Below are 11,173 nucleotides of genomic sequence, written 5' to 3' on the forward strand. Positions count from 1 at the left end.
GTTTATCGTAAGATGTACGTGTGCAACAAACAAGGCTTTAAACGCTTGAAGGGTGGTAGTTCATGTGGGAATGCAAAGAAACGTCGTAGAGATTTAAGGATCGGATGTGAAGCGATGTTTCAGATTTCAAAAAGGAAAGATGAGAAATGGGTTGTAGATATTTTTAATGATGCACATAATCATGATTTAAGTCTTACACCAACCAAAGTAATGAAACATCGTTCTCATGGGAAGTTGCACCGCTCAATGGCGTGTAAATCTCTTATGGTGGAGCTTAGTCAATCAGGATTGAAGCCTTCTCAAATTAAAAAGGCTGTAAATGCAATGAAAACTCCATTTGAAGCTAATGTTACTTCAAAACAATGTGTTGATGTATAATCCGAGCAACGAAGACAATACAAAAGTAAGAAGTTTTACGGAGTTATCAAACATTTCCAAGATAAATCATTAGTTGACCTCAATCAGTATTTTGTTGTGGATTTATTTGAGGATGGTTCGCCTAGAAATATATTTTGGGCCGATAGAAGGTCGCGGGATGCCTATATTAAATTTGGAGACGTTGTTGTGTTTGATGTTACTTACATGGCAAACAAATTTAAGATGCCATTTTCTCCTTTTGTTGGGGTGAACCATCATGGTCAATCAATATTATTTGGTGGTGCATTACTGGAAAATGAAAAGGAAGAAACATTCCAATGGTTGTTTGAGCATTTCTTAAAGTGCATGTTCAATGTGACATCCCCAATTTCACAGCCAGAAAAGACCGATTTGTTTATGCTTTGTTTTGTAAATCAGAATGATCGTTTAAAGAAAACGGTTGCGGAATTTGTTCCCAAAATAAAATATGATAACCATTTATCAAAACATTTCTCGAAAAGAATGTATTTTCATTAAATAATAAAAACTCGGGATGTCATGTTCGTTACAGACCAAAAGCATAAACAATATAAAATAGACCTTACAATAGTTATTCAACTACTGATCTATAATCCAAAATCTCTCGTTAAGTCCTCCAATTTATACCCTTGTGCCATTACCTGTAATAAAAAGAAAACTGAGTGGGTCAGGCTTGGGAGCCTGGTGAGCATATAGGGTTTTCAACCCACAATAATAGAATTATTATATGTAATCTGCAAACAATCGACTCAATTACCCATCCCCATTATCTTCTTAAGGTTTTACCCTAAGAACCAACTATCCTTCATTCATTTATTCATAAGGAATTTGGCACGAATTCCATTGCTGCAAAAGCTTATTTATCAAGTACTAAATCCATAGTTATCTGGCGCTAACTCCATAGTCACCAAAGTTCACTTAACAAGCGCTAACTCCATAGTCGCCAAGGTCTACTCAATAAGCGCTAACTCCATAGTCGCCAAGGTTTACTCAACAAACGCTAACTACATAGTCGCCAAGGTTTACTCAACAAGCGCTAACTCCATAGTCGCCAAGGTTTACTCAAATAGGCATGAAGTCACATCGTTGCCAAGGTTTATACAATAGGCGCTAACTCCATAGTCACCAACTATTCCATCTACCTATGTTCTACCCAACAATTTTGTAGGTATAAATGCTTACACAGTTTAAATCATTTAACACCTGTATAAAACTCCAATTTCCATGCCCATCTCAAATAGACAAATAACATATAAACACATAACACATATTTCATAGCAAATACTTCATATTTAGGTGTTAGAAGAAAGTAACTACACACCCACACATATAAACAACAATATACTTAATACACTCAAACCATACTTGTATTATTATCGTGTTTATGAAAGGTAGTATACACTCACTTGATCAGAAGATGATCGGACAACACTACGACTTGCAGAAGCAGTAATCCTCAGCAGATCTGGAAGATCTCTACAAAAATCAAACTTCTCGCAGGCAGAGCTTCGGCTCGGGAACCGCACTTCTCGGGATCTTCGGGATCTCGGGACTTGCCTCGGGGCTAGAGTATGATACCGGGGCTTCGGGGTATTTCTGGCACGCAAAACGATGCAAAACGGGAGAGAGAAGAGAGAAAATTGGCAAAAGAGCCGGCTGCCCTCGCATCCTATTTATAGGAGGCTGGAGCCTCGGAGTACGCGGGGCGTACATGCGTACGCGTCCGAATCCGTCACTGCATGCGTCATCCGAAGCCACTTGCTGCGATGTCGACACCCTCGGAGTACGCGGGGCGTACCTCGGATCAGACCGGTGACTCGCCTTCGGATAATGCTTCCGAATTTTCAATTAAATTTAATTACAAAATATTTAACAAACTTCGGAAATTCATATCTTCTTCATACGAACTCCGTTTTCGACGTTCTTTATATCCACGGAAAGGTGAGACTACGCTCTACAACTTTCGTTTAGACTCCGTCGGCTAATTTTGACTTTTATTTTTATTATTTATTTTTAATAGGTCGGGACAGAAAATTTCGTTATAAATTCATAACTTCTTCGTCCGACGTCCGTTCTTGCCTAACTTTTCGTCGTTTCGCTACTAACAACGAGATCTTCGATTCTCGTTTAGATCGCTAAGGCTAAATATCACTCTAACGTGAATCCACTTTTTACGTCATTCAGCGTTGTGCCGGTTCTGTCGCGAAACTTCAACAAGTCATAACTTCTTCTTTATAACTCGGATTTTGGCGTTCTTTATATGCATGGAAACCTTGTAACATATACTACAACTTAGTTAGGATTATTCATCCTAAATAATCTTCTATCAAAAAGTCATTTTTGACGCTTATTGTCTCTAAATTGACTAGCCCTGATCTACGGGCATTACAATTATCACCCCCTTAGGATGATTACGTCCCGGAATCATCAACGAAACAGGATTCGTATACTGACTCCATAAGTTATCTCTCCATTCTAAGTAATAACCTTGATGCTCAACCCTGCATCTGCTCTTCGTACTACGTTGGACTTTAGATTGACATCTTTAAGTTACAAAATAAATCCTTATTGTGGACTCCTTCTTCTTCTAAGGATAAATACATTCATTTATCTATTGTAACTAACCGATGGGTCGTTCCCCGATGACCTCTCATCGCGGTCGGACTCAATTAATATGACTACTAGGGTCGGAATAACCATCATCCTACTAGCCGTTACCGAAACAAGGGAAATGACAAACTTGAATAAAACGAAACCAATTACTAGCTTCTTGATAACCTTGTGACTTCCCATGATCCAAGCGTGAGTCATGTGCTTCCGGTAGTATAGATCTCTACTACCATTCACACCTACTCATACTCGTCCCAAGTATTGTCTCGCAGTTAACCAAGTCACCATACATAAATCATATAATCATTCAACACATTAGATAACAAAACCAGGGTTTATATTAATTCTTGAAACTATTACACAAAAGTTCAAGTTCACCCTATACCATGCCTCTAACAGGCTATGCTTCCTGATACAGACTTTACAGACTTTATATATAAATGAAGCCTTCATCCTTTAACCCTACCATCCCTTTTTGCTTCGTTGAGGAACATGTTGAATGCCCTTGGCTGTGGAGGTGTGTTTTTCTGTGGGCAGTCTTTAGAAATATGACCTTCTTCATTACACCTATAGCACATCTTCTTGATAGGTGCGCACTTGTTGGCGTAGTGCCCTGTCTTCCCATATTTGTAGCAAGTCATCTCCTCGCTACATTTCCCGAAGTGTTTCTTCTTACACTTCTCACACCACTTAGCCTCATCTCTTCCCCCAGATTTCGAGAATTTACTTTCTTTGTCGGTTATTGAAGATCCTTCACGCTTCCTTTTCTCTCCAACTTCAGCCCTTTCCAGACCCTTTTCTTTTATTTGGGTCTCAACATTTTTGGCTGCCCAGATGGCGGCTTTCAGAGTGGTTGCTTGTTTGACTATCGGACCAAAGTCCGCTGGTAATCCATTGGCAAACTTGTTGACCTTGGAAAGTTCAGTCGAAATTAGGTATGGAATAAGCTTCATCTTCTCCGTAAAGCTCGTAGCGTATTCAGTAACGCTCAATTTTCCTTTCTTCAGATTCTGGAACTCATTGTTGATATCCAGAAGATCTTGCTCAGAGCAGTATTGCAATTTTAGTTGCACCACGAATTCTTCCCAAAACATCATGCTAGCTTCCCCCTTGGGCATCAAACCAGCCAGTAACTTCCACCAGCTCAATACTCTAGATTTTAACAGAGGGATTGCAAGAGCATTCTTCTGTCTGTTGCTACGCTCGCAACTTTCAAACATTGTCTCCATTTCAGAGATCCAGTCCATGACTTGCACCGGTGTCGGGCTCCCAGAAAGACATGGTGGTTTGGATGCCATGAAATCCTTGTACTTGCATCCACGTCCATCATTTCCCCTATCCTGGTTGTTTTGGCGAACTATTGGTGGGTTGGCTTGACCAACGGTCCCACTGTAGTTTCCTCCTTCAAACTGCCCTCCATTTACTTCGGGCTCTTCAACTTGAATTGACAATTCCTCGTGATTCTGCCTGATCAGACGTCTGGTTTCTTCCATCTGATTATTCAACATTGCCTGGATCATCACTTGAACTCCGGCCATTGTCATTGGTTCAGGCGCTGCTGCCACAACAAGTATTTGTTCAATTACTGGCATTTGATTCCTGTTTTCATCAGCATTTCCAACTCTACTCCTCGTTCTCACCATTTTTGATCTATACACCGAATAAGGTGAAATTAGATCCTTAGTCACGATAGATATTCAAATCATCCTTATCACTCCGAAACGTTTACATGTTAGTTCTAATATCGTAGACGCACGCTTAGAATCCTAAACACATAAGGTTTCCAGATCCGGTCGGCAACAGACCATAGATCCGAACAATTAACATCATATATGGCAAACATATAACAATTAGCACATAATAGCACTTTAGGCAATTTTCCTAAAATAAAATAGTGCCTGTGTCAATTTAGGTGTACTACCTAAAATATAATGAACACACTCAACTCACAATCATTGCTTAGCATTCTAAGTTTAAGTCTAGAGATAAATCCATATTCCTAGTTCGCTTAAACTAATGCTCTGATACCAACTGTGACATCCCCAATTTCACGGCCAGAAAAGACCGATTTGTTTATGCTTTGTTTTGTAAATCAGAGTGATCGTTTAAAGAAAACGGTTGCGGAATTTGTTCCCAAAATAAAATATGATAACCATTTATCAAAACATTTCTCAAAAAGAATGTATTTTCATTAAATAATAAAAACTCGAGATGTCATGTTCATTACAGACCAAAAGCATAAACAATATAAAATAGACCTTACAATAGTTATTCAACTACTGATCTATAATCCAAAATCTCTCGTCAAGTCCTCCAATTTATACCCTTGTGCCATTACCTGTAATGAAAAGAAAACTGAGTGGGTCAGGCTTGGGAGCCTGGTGAACATATAGGGTTTTCAACCCACAATAATATAATTATTATATGTAATCAGCAAACAATCGACCCAATTACCCATCCCCATTATCTTCTTAAGGTTTTACCCTAAGAACCAACTATCCTTCATTCATTTATTCATAAGGAATTTGGCACGAATTCCATTGCTGTCAAAGCTTATTTATCAAGTACTAAATCCATAGTTATCTGGCGCTAAATCCATAGTCACCAAAGTTCACTTAACAAGCGCTAACTCCATATTCGCCAAGGTCTACTCAACAAGCGCTAACTCCATAGTCGCCAAGGTTTACTCAACAAGCGCTAACTCCATAGTCGCCAAGGTTTACTCAACAAGCGCTAACTCCATAGTCGCCAAGGTTTACTCAAATAGGCACGAAGTCACATCGTTGCCAAGGTTTATAGAATAGGCGCTAACTCCATAGTCACCAACTATTCCATCTACCTATGTTCTACCCAACAATTTTGTAGGTATAAATGCTTACACAGTTTAAATCATTTAACACCTGTATAAAACTCCAATTTCCATGCCCATCTCAAATAGACAAATAACATATAAACACATAACACGTATTTCATAGCAAATACTTCATATTTAGGTGTTAGAAGAAAGTAACTACACACCCACACATATAAACAACAATATACTTAATACACTCAAACCATACTTGTATTATTATCGTGTTTATGAAAGGTAGTATACACTCACTTGATCAGAAGAAGATCGGACAACACTACGACTTGCAGAAGCAGTAATCCTCAGCAGATCTGGAAGATCTCTACAAAAATCAAACTTCTCGCAGGCAGAGCTTCGGCTTGGGAACCGCACTTCTCGGGATCTTCGGGATCTCGGGACTTGCCTCGGGGCTAGAGTATGATACCGGGGCTTCGGGGTATTTCTGGCATGCAAAACGATGCAAAACGGGAGAGAGAAGAGAGAAAATTGGCAAAAGAGCCGGCTGCCCTTGCATCCTATTTATAGGAGGCTGGAGCCTCGGAGTACGCGGGGCGTACGCGTCCGAATCCATCACTGCATGCGTCATCCGAAGCCACTTGCTGCGATGTCGACACCCTCGGAGTATGCGGGGCGTACCTCGGATCAAACCGGTGACTCGCCTTCGGATAATGCTTCCGAATTTTCAATTAAATTTAATTACAAAATATTTAATAAACTTCGGAAATTTATATCTTCTTCATACGAACTCTGTTTTCGACGTTCTTTATATCCACGGAAAGGTGAGACTACGCTCTATAACTTTCGTTTAGACTCCGTCGGTTAATTTTGACTTTTTTTTTTATTATTTATTTTTAATAGGTCGGGACAGAAAATTTCGTTATAAATTCATAACTTCTTCGTCCGACGTCCGTTCTTGCCTAACTTTTCGTCGTTTGGCTACTAACAACGAGATCTTCGATTCTCGTTTAGATCGCTAAGGCTAAATATCACTCTAACGTGAATCCACTTTTTATGTCATTCAGCGTTGTGCCGGTTCTGTCGCGAAACTTCAACAAGTCATAACTTCTTCGTTATAACTCGGATTTTGGCGTTCTTTATATGCACGGAAACCTTGTAACATATACTACAACTTAGTTAGGATTATTCATCCTAAATAATCTTCTACCAAAAAGTCATTTTTGACGCTTATTGTCTCTAAATTGACTAGCCCTGATCTACGGGCGTTACATTCAACAAGCACCCATTTGCAATTATAACGGATCAAGATAAGGCTATGGGTAATGCAATAAGAAAAGTGTTTCCAAACACTCGACATCGCTACTATGCATAGCATATTAAGAAACATGAACTAGAACATCTTCGACCGCTTGAAACCCGTTATAGTGATTTCAAAGAATCATATAGACAATGGGTAAAAAGTGATTCAGTTGAAGAATTTGAAGCAGGATGGAAAGTTATGTGTGGTAAATATAACCTCGAAAATAATCGTTGGATCATCGAGATGTATAATCAACAGAATCATTGGGTTAAAGCCTACTTGAAGGATGTTTTCTTTGCTGGCATGACAACAAGCGGACGAAGCGAGAGCATTCAATCCTTTTTTGATGAATTTGTTAATTCCAAGACTATGCTGAATGAATTTGTAGTTCAGTATGATAAAGCAGTTGCTTCTCGAAGAGCCGTTGAAGAAGACGAAGCCTTTAAAACTATGAACTCGAAGGCAATTCTTTAGTCGGTTCATCCAATAGAAGCAAAAGTAGGCGCATATTATACTAGTAAGATTTTTTTGAGATTTTTAAAAAAGAATGGATAGAAGCTACTTGCAATCTAACCCATGAAACATTAAGCAAAGGTACAGAAGAAATCAAATATCGGGTTGGGCAAGTGGATGTTGATATAGCGCATTGGAGACTTGTCAGCTTTCGTCTCAAAGATCAAGTGAATGTCACTTGTTCTTGTTCTAAGTTTGAAACATATGGTATATTATGTAAGCATTGTCTATATGTGATGAAGAAGCGACATGTTCAAACCCTTCCTAATCATTATATTTTACCTAGGTGGACACTTGATTATAGGTTCAAGGTGAGTACTCGTAACATTGGATTGGACGAAATGAATAATGAAAAGGAAGTCAGTGCCTTAACCATATGGTATGTGCGTGCAAACAACAAAAAGCAATCGAACATGCAAAAAATTCCCCTTCAAAGATAAGAAAACTTAATAATTTATTGGTTATGTTTTTAGAAGATGAATTTATTCAGGACAAGCCAAATGCACTTGAAAATCCATCTCACCACGTAAGTGCAGGATTTACTCATGTAGAGACGATGCCTCAGTTGTCTATTCGGGATCCTACTGTTTTGACTAATACGAAAGGACGTCCTAGAAATGCAAGCAGAATAAAGTCTTCTTTAGAGATGGTGAAGAAAAAAAGAACTTGTTCTCACTGCAAGAGATTGGGTCATTATGCAACCGGCTGTCCAACGAAAAAGGTTATTTTTATTTTTATTTTAACATTTTCTGATTTTCTTGATCCAATGCTTACATTTTTTTTTCAGGCAGAGGAGGCTTTACAAGACAAACAATGATTTTACTCATGAATGTTTGTAACACAACCACTTGGAAAAGAAGGCGAAACATTATCGTCGTTGAACATCTATAGATTTTCTTTCGGTTTTAGTTTCAGCTACATAATCTTTAATTTTGATAATTTGAACTATGTCAAAAACATATTATTCTTGAAATCTCTACAGTTTAGTAGCTTAGGTTCTTGTTACTTTGTTGAATGTTTTAATAGATTTATATCCCCTCGAGTTTCTTTCTTATCAATGCATTGTACTTTTCGAATTTTTCATATTATAGCATCCTACTTTTAGGTTATTTCTGTTATGGCATTGTACTTCCGTTTCGGTTCTTATTACTGTTGTAATGGAAATGTGGAATGAATCGTTGCTCACAATTTTAGTAGTCTCATACCTTTATCCCACTTTTTGTTTTTATTATCGGATTAGATTCCTGATACAAATTGTATTATTTTTTTTCTTTCTAATTTAGGCATTTTACTTTGAAATCTATACGAATAATACAACTTAACTTTAATTCAAGAATATGATCCCATTTTGTAACTGAAGCACCCATCATTTTTCTGTTGGATTACTTCTACCATATACTCAAAAAGATTAAATTAATTTTTGCTATAAAAAAAATTGAATTACGTATTACCATGGAAAGGCTAAAAACTCATTTTGAACAACCAAAAATAAAAACCAAATTGGAAAAGCAAACCAAAGTGGAAAAGCCCTCAAATCTTGCCAATAACTCACTTAGAAAAGGCATGCATCACACTTTTTGAATAAAAATACCAAAACTACGATAACATTATGTAGTTCAATTCTTTACTTATTTGCTTAAAGTGAAAAAAAAGTAATATCCCAAATGAAACTATAATGCCATCTTTAACGAGATATTGTGATAACCAAAAAGAAAAATGAAGTACACTTCATTAATAAGAAAAACACATTCAAGGGCATAAAACTTGAATAATGCACATCCACTTCCTAAAATTGTGATAAAACTTGAAGAACGAAAAAAAAAATTACAACAATAATTAAACTAAATAGCTTAGAATATGTTTAATTTCTTCACCATCTTCGTGTTTGCTCCTAGTATTCTGCACAGAAGTAACTGAGTCAAATTCAAAACCTGCATCTGAGAAATATGATTGATTGACAGTAAAGTAAAATTCAGAAACTACATGTTTGCATCCATACTGGAAGGATTACCAAGAGAGGCACTATTTAATCCAATTCCAGTTTTTATTATCCTACCTGATACAATTATATCAGATCTGTTCACACACCTTTTGTATAATTAAACTTGAAACATGTGACCATGTTCAGGAATACCACTACAATAACATATGTAGTTTTAGACTTCTAGTCTTTAGTCATTTGCTGAAAGTGAAACAAGTTGACCTCAAATTGAAAATAAAATGCCATTTAATATTGTGTACATTCGATTCTATACATTTCCAAGAAGAAAAACAACTCCAAACATTATTAGATAATCACAACATTAAAGTACCAAATGACAACTAAAGGATCATGCCTACAAGCTGGATTGAGGCTTTGAAACTGTTGTTTATCTTGTTTTCTCTGATTTGGACGAATTTACCCCCAAAGATAATTAGCTTTTTTCAAGTAGATTATTACTGGTTCAGACGTTCTTTTCTTAAATCATGTCAGATTGTTGGTATTTTTTACTCTGTTTTGGACGGTTTTAACCCTTGATAGATTTGGTTATTACTGATAATGAAATGATTTTGAAAGATTGGTGGTTGTTGGGATGCCTTCGAGATTCAAACTCACGAGGGCTGAATCCTCTGGACAAATGTTTAAGAAACTAGGAAGTAGAACAAGAAAGTCCTAAAAAATACACCGATTGAGAGATTTGCATAAATTTTGAGATAAAACTGTTTTGGGCTAATTTTATACAAGGATACAACCCAACATCCCAAATAGCCAAGCAGATAAAACTCTTCTGACTCGGTTAGGTCAATTACTTCATATATCGAGATGAATATTGTTTAACGGGATGGAAGTAAAAACTCCATATGGAGAATCCTAGGCCAAGTTCAGTTGCATAAACACTTTACCTACACTACTCCATTGAGACAGGAACCAATTTAGGGCAGAGCTGGGAAGAACACGGTGATCTTGGAAACATAATCTTCCGGAAAAAAAAAAGTTGTCAAGATCCAACACGAAGAATGATTATCTGAAAAAAAGTGAGTTGAAATTGAATGAAGGAGGAGTTTGAAGAAAAACACAATGATGGATAAGGAAGGAAACCAATATCGCAGAAGAGGGAAGAAAAGCAAATTTTGGGAAGTTGATTTGGATGGAAAAAATATGTGATTCGTAAAAAGAAAAAAACACATGTAATTGATTTTTTCCCAATAACGACCTAGTTTTGGGAGTTCCACACCTAAACTTACATACCTAACAACCACATATTCCCTAACCTATATATATATATATATATATATATATATATATATATATATATATATATATATATATATATATATATATATATATATATTAAGCCTTTAAGACTTGTATATTTTATCATACCTAAATAATTATTATTTTCACAATTTGTTATGTTAGTCATTAGGCATCTTTTGTCATTTAGAAATCATACTTTGAACTTATGCATTATACTTTCAGTTGTTTGATTGTTGCATAATAATGGTTTCATAATTAATTTGAATATATATATATATATATATATATATATATATATATATATATA

General features: G+C 36.6%; 1 long non-coding RNA gene across 1 annotated transcript; it reads right to left on the minus strand.

The window, feature by feature from the left end:
- Positions 1-9,293: 9,293 nt before the first annotated feature.
- LOC111911402 (uncharacterized) lies at positions 9,294-10,848 on the minus strand. Its single transcript, XR_002856850.2, has 2 exons — positions 10,512-10,848; positions 9,294-9,527 (listed from the first exon to the last, which is right to left on the minus strand). It is a non-coding gene; the product is annotated as an uncharacterized LOC111911402 (long non-coding RNA).
- Between the last annotated feature and the right edge of the window lie 325 nt (positions 10,849-11,173).

Source organism: Lactuca sativa, chromosome 6, assembly GCF_002870075.4.
Source record: "Lactuca sativa cultivar Salinas chromosome 6, Lsat_Salinas_v11, whole genome shotgun sequence".
In the NCBI taxonomy this organism is placed as follows: Eukaryota; Viridiplantae; Streptophyta; class Magnoliopsida; order Asterales; family Asteraceae; genus Lactuca; species Lactuca sativa.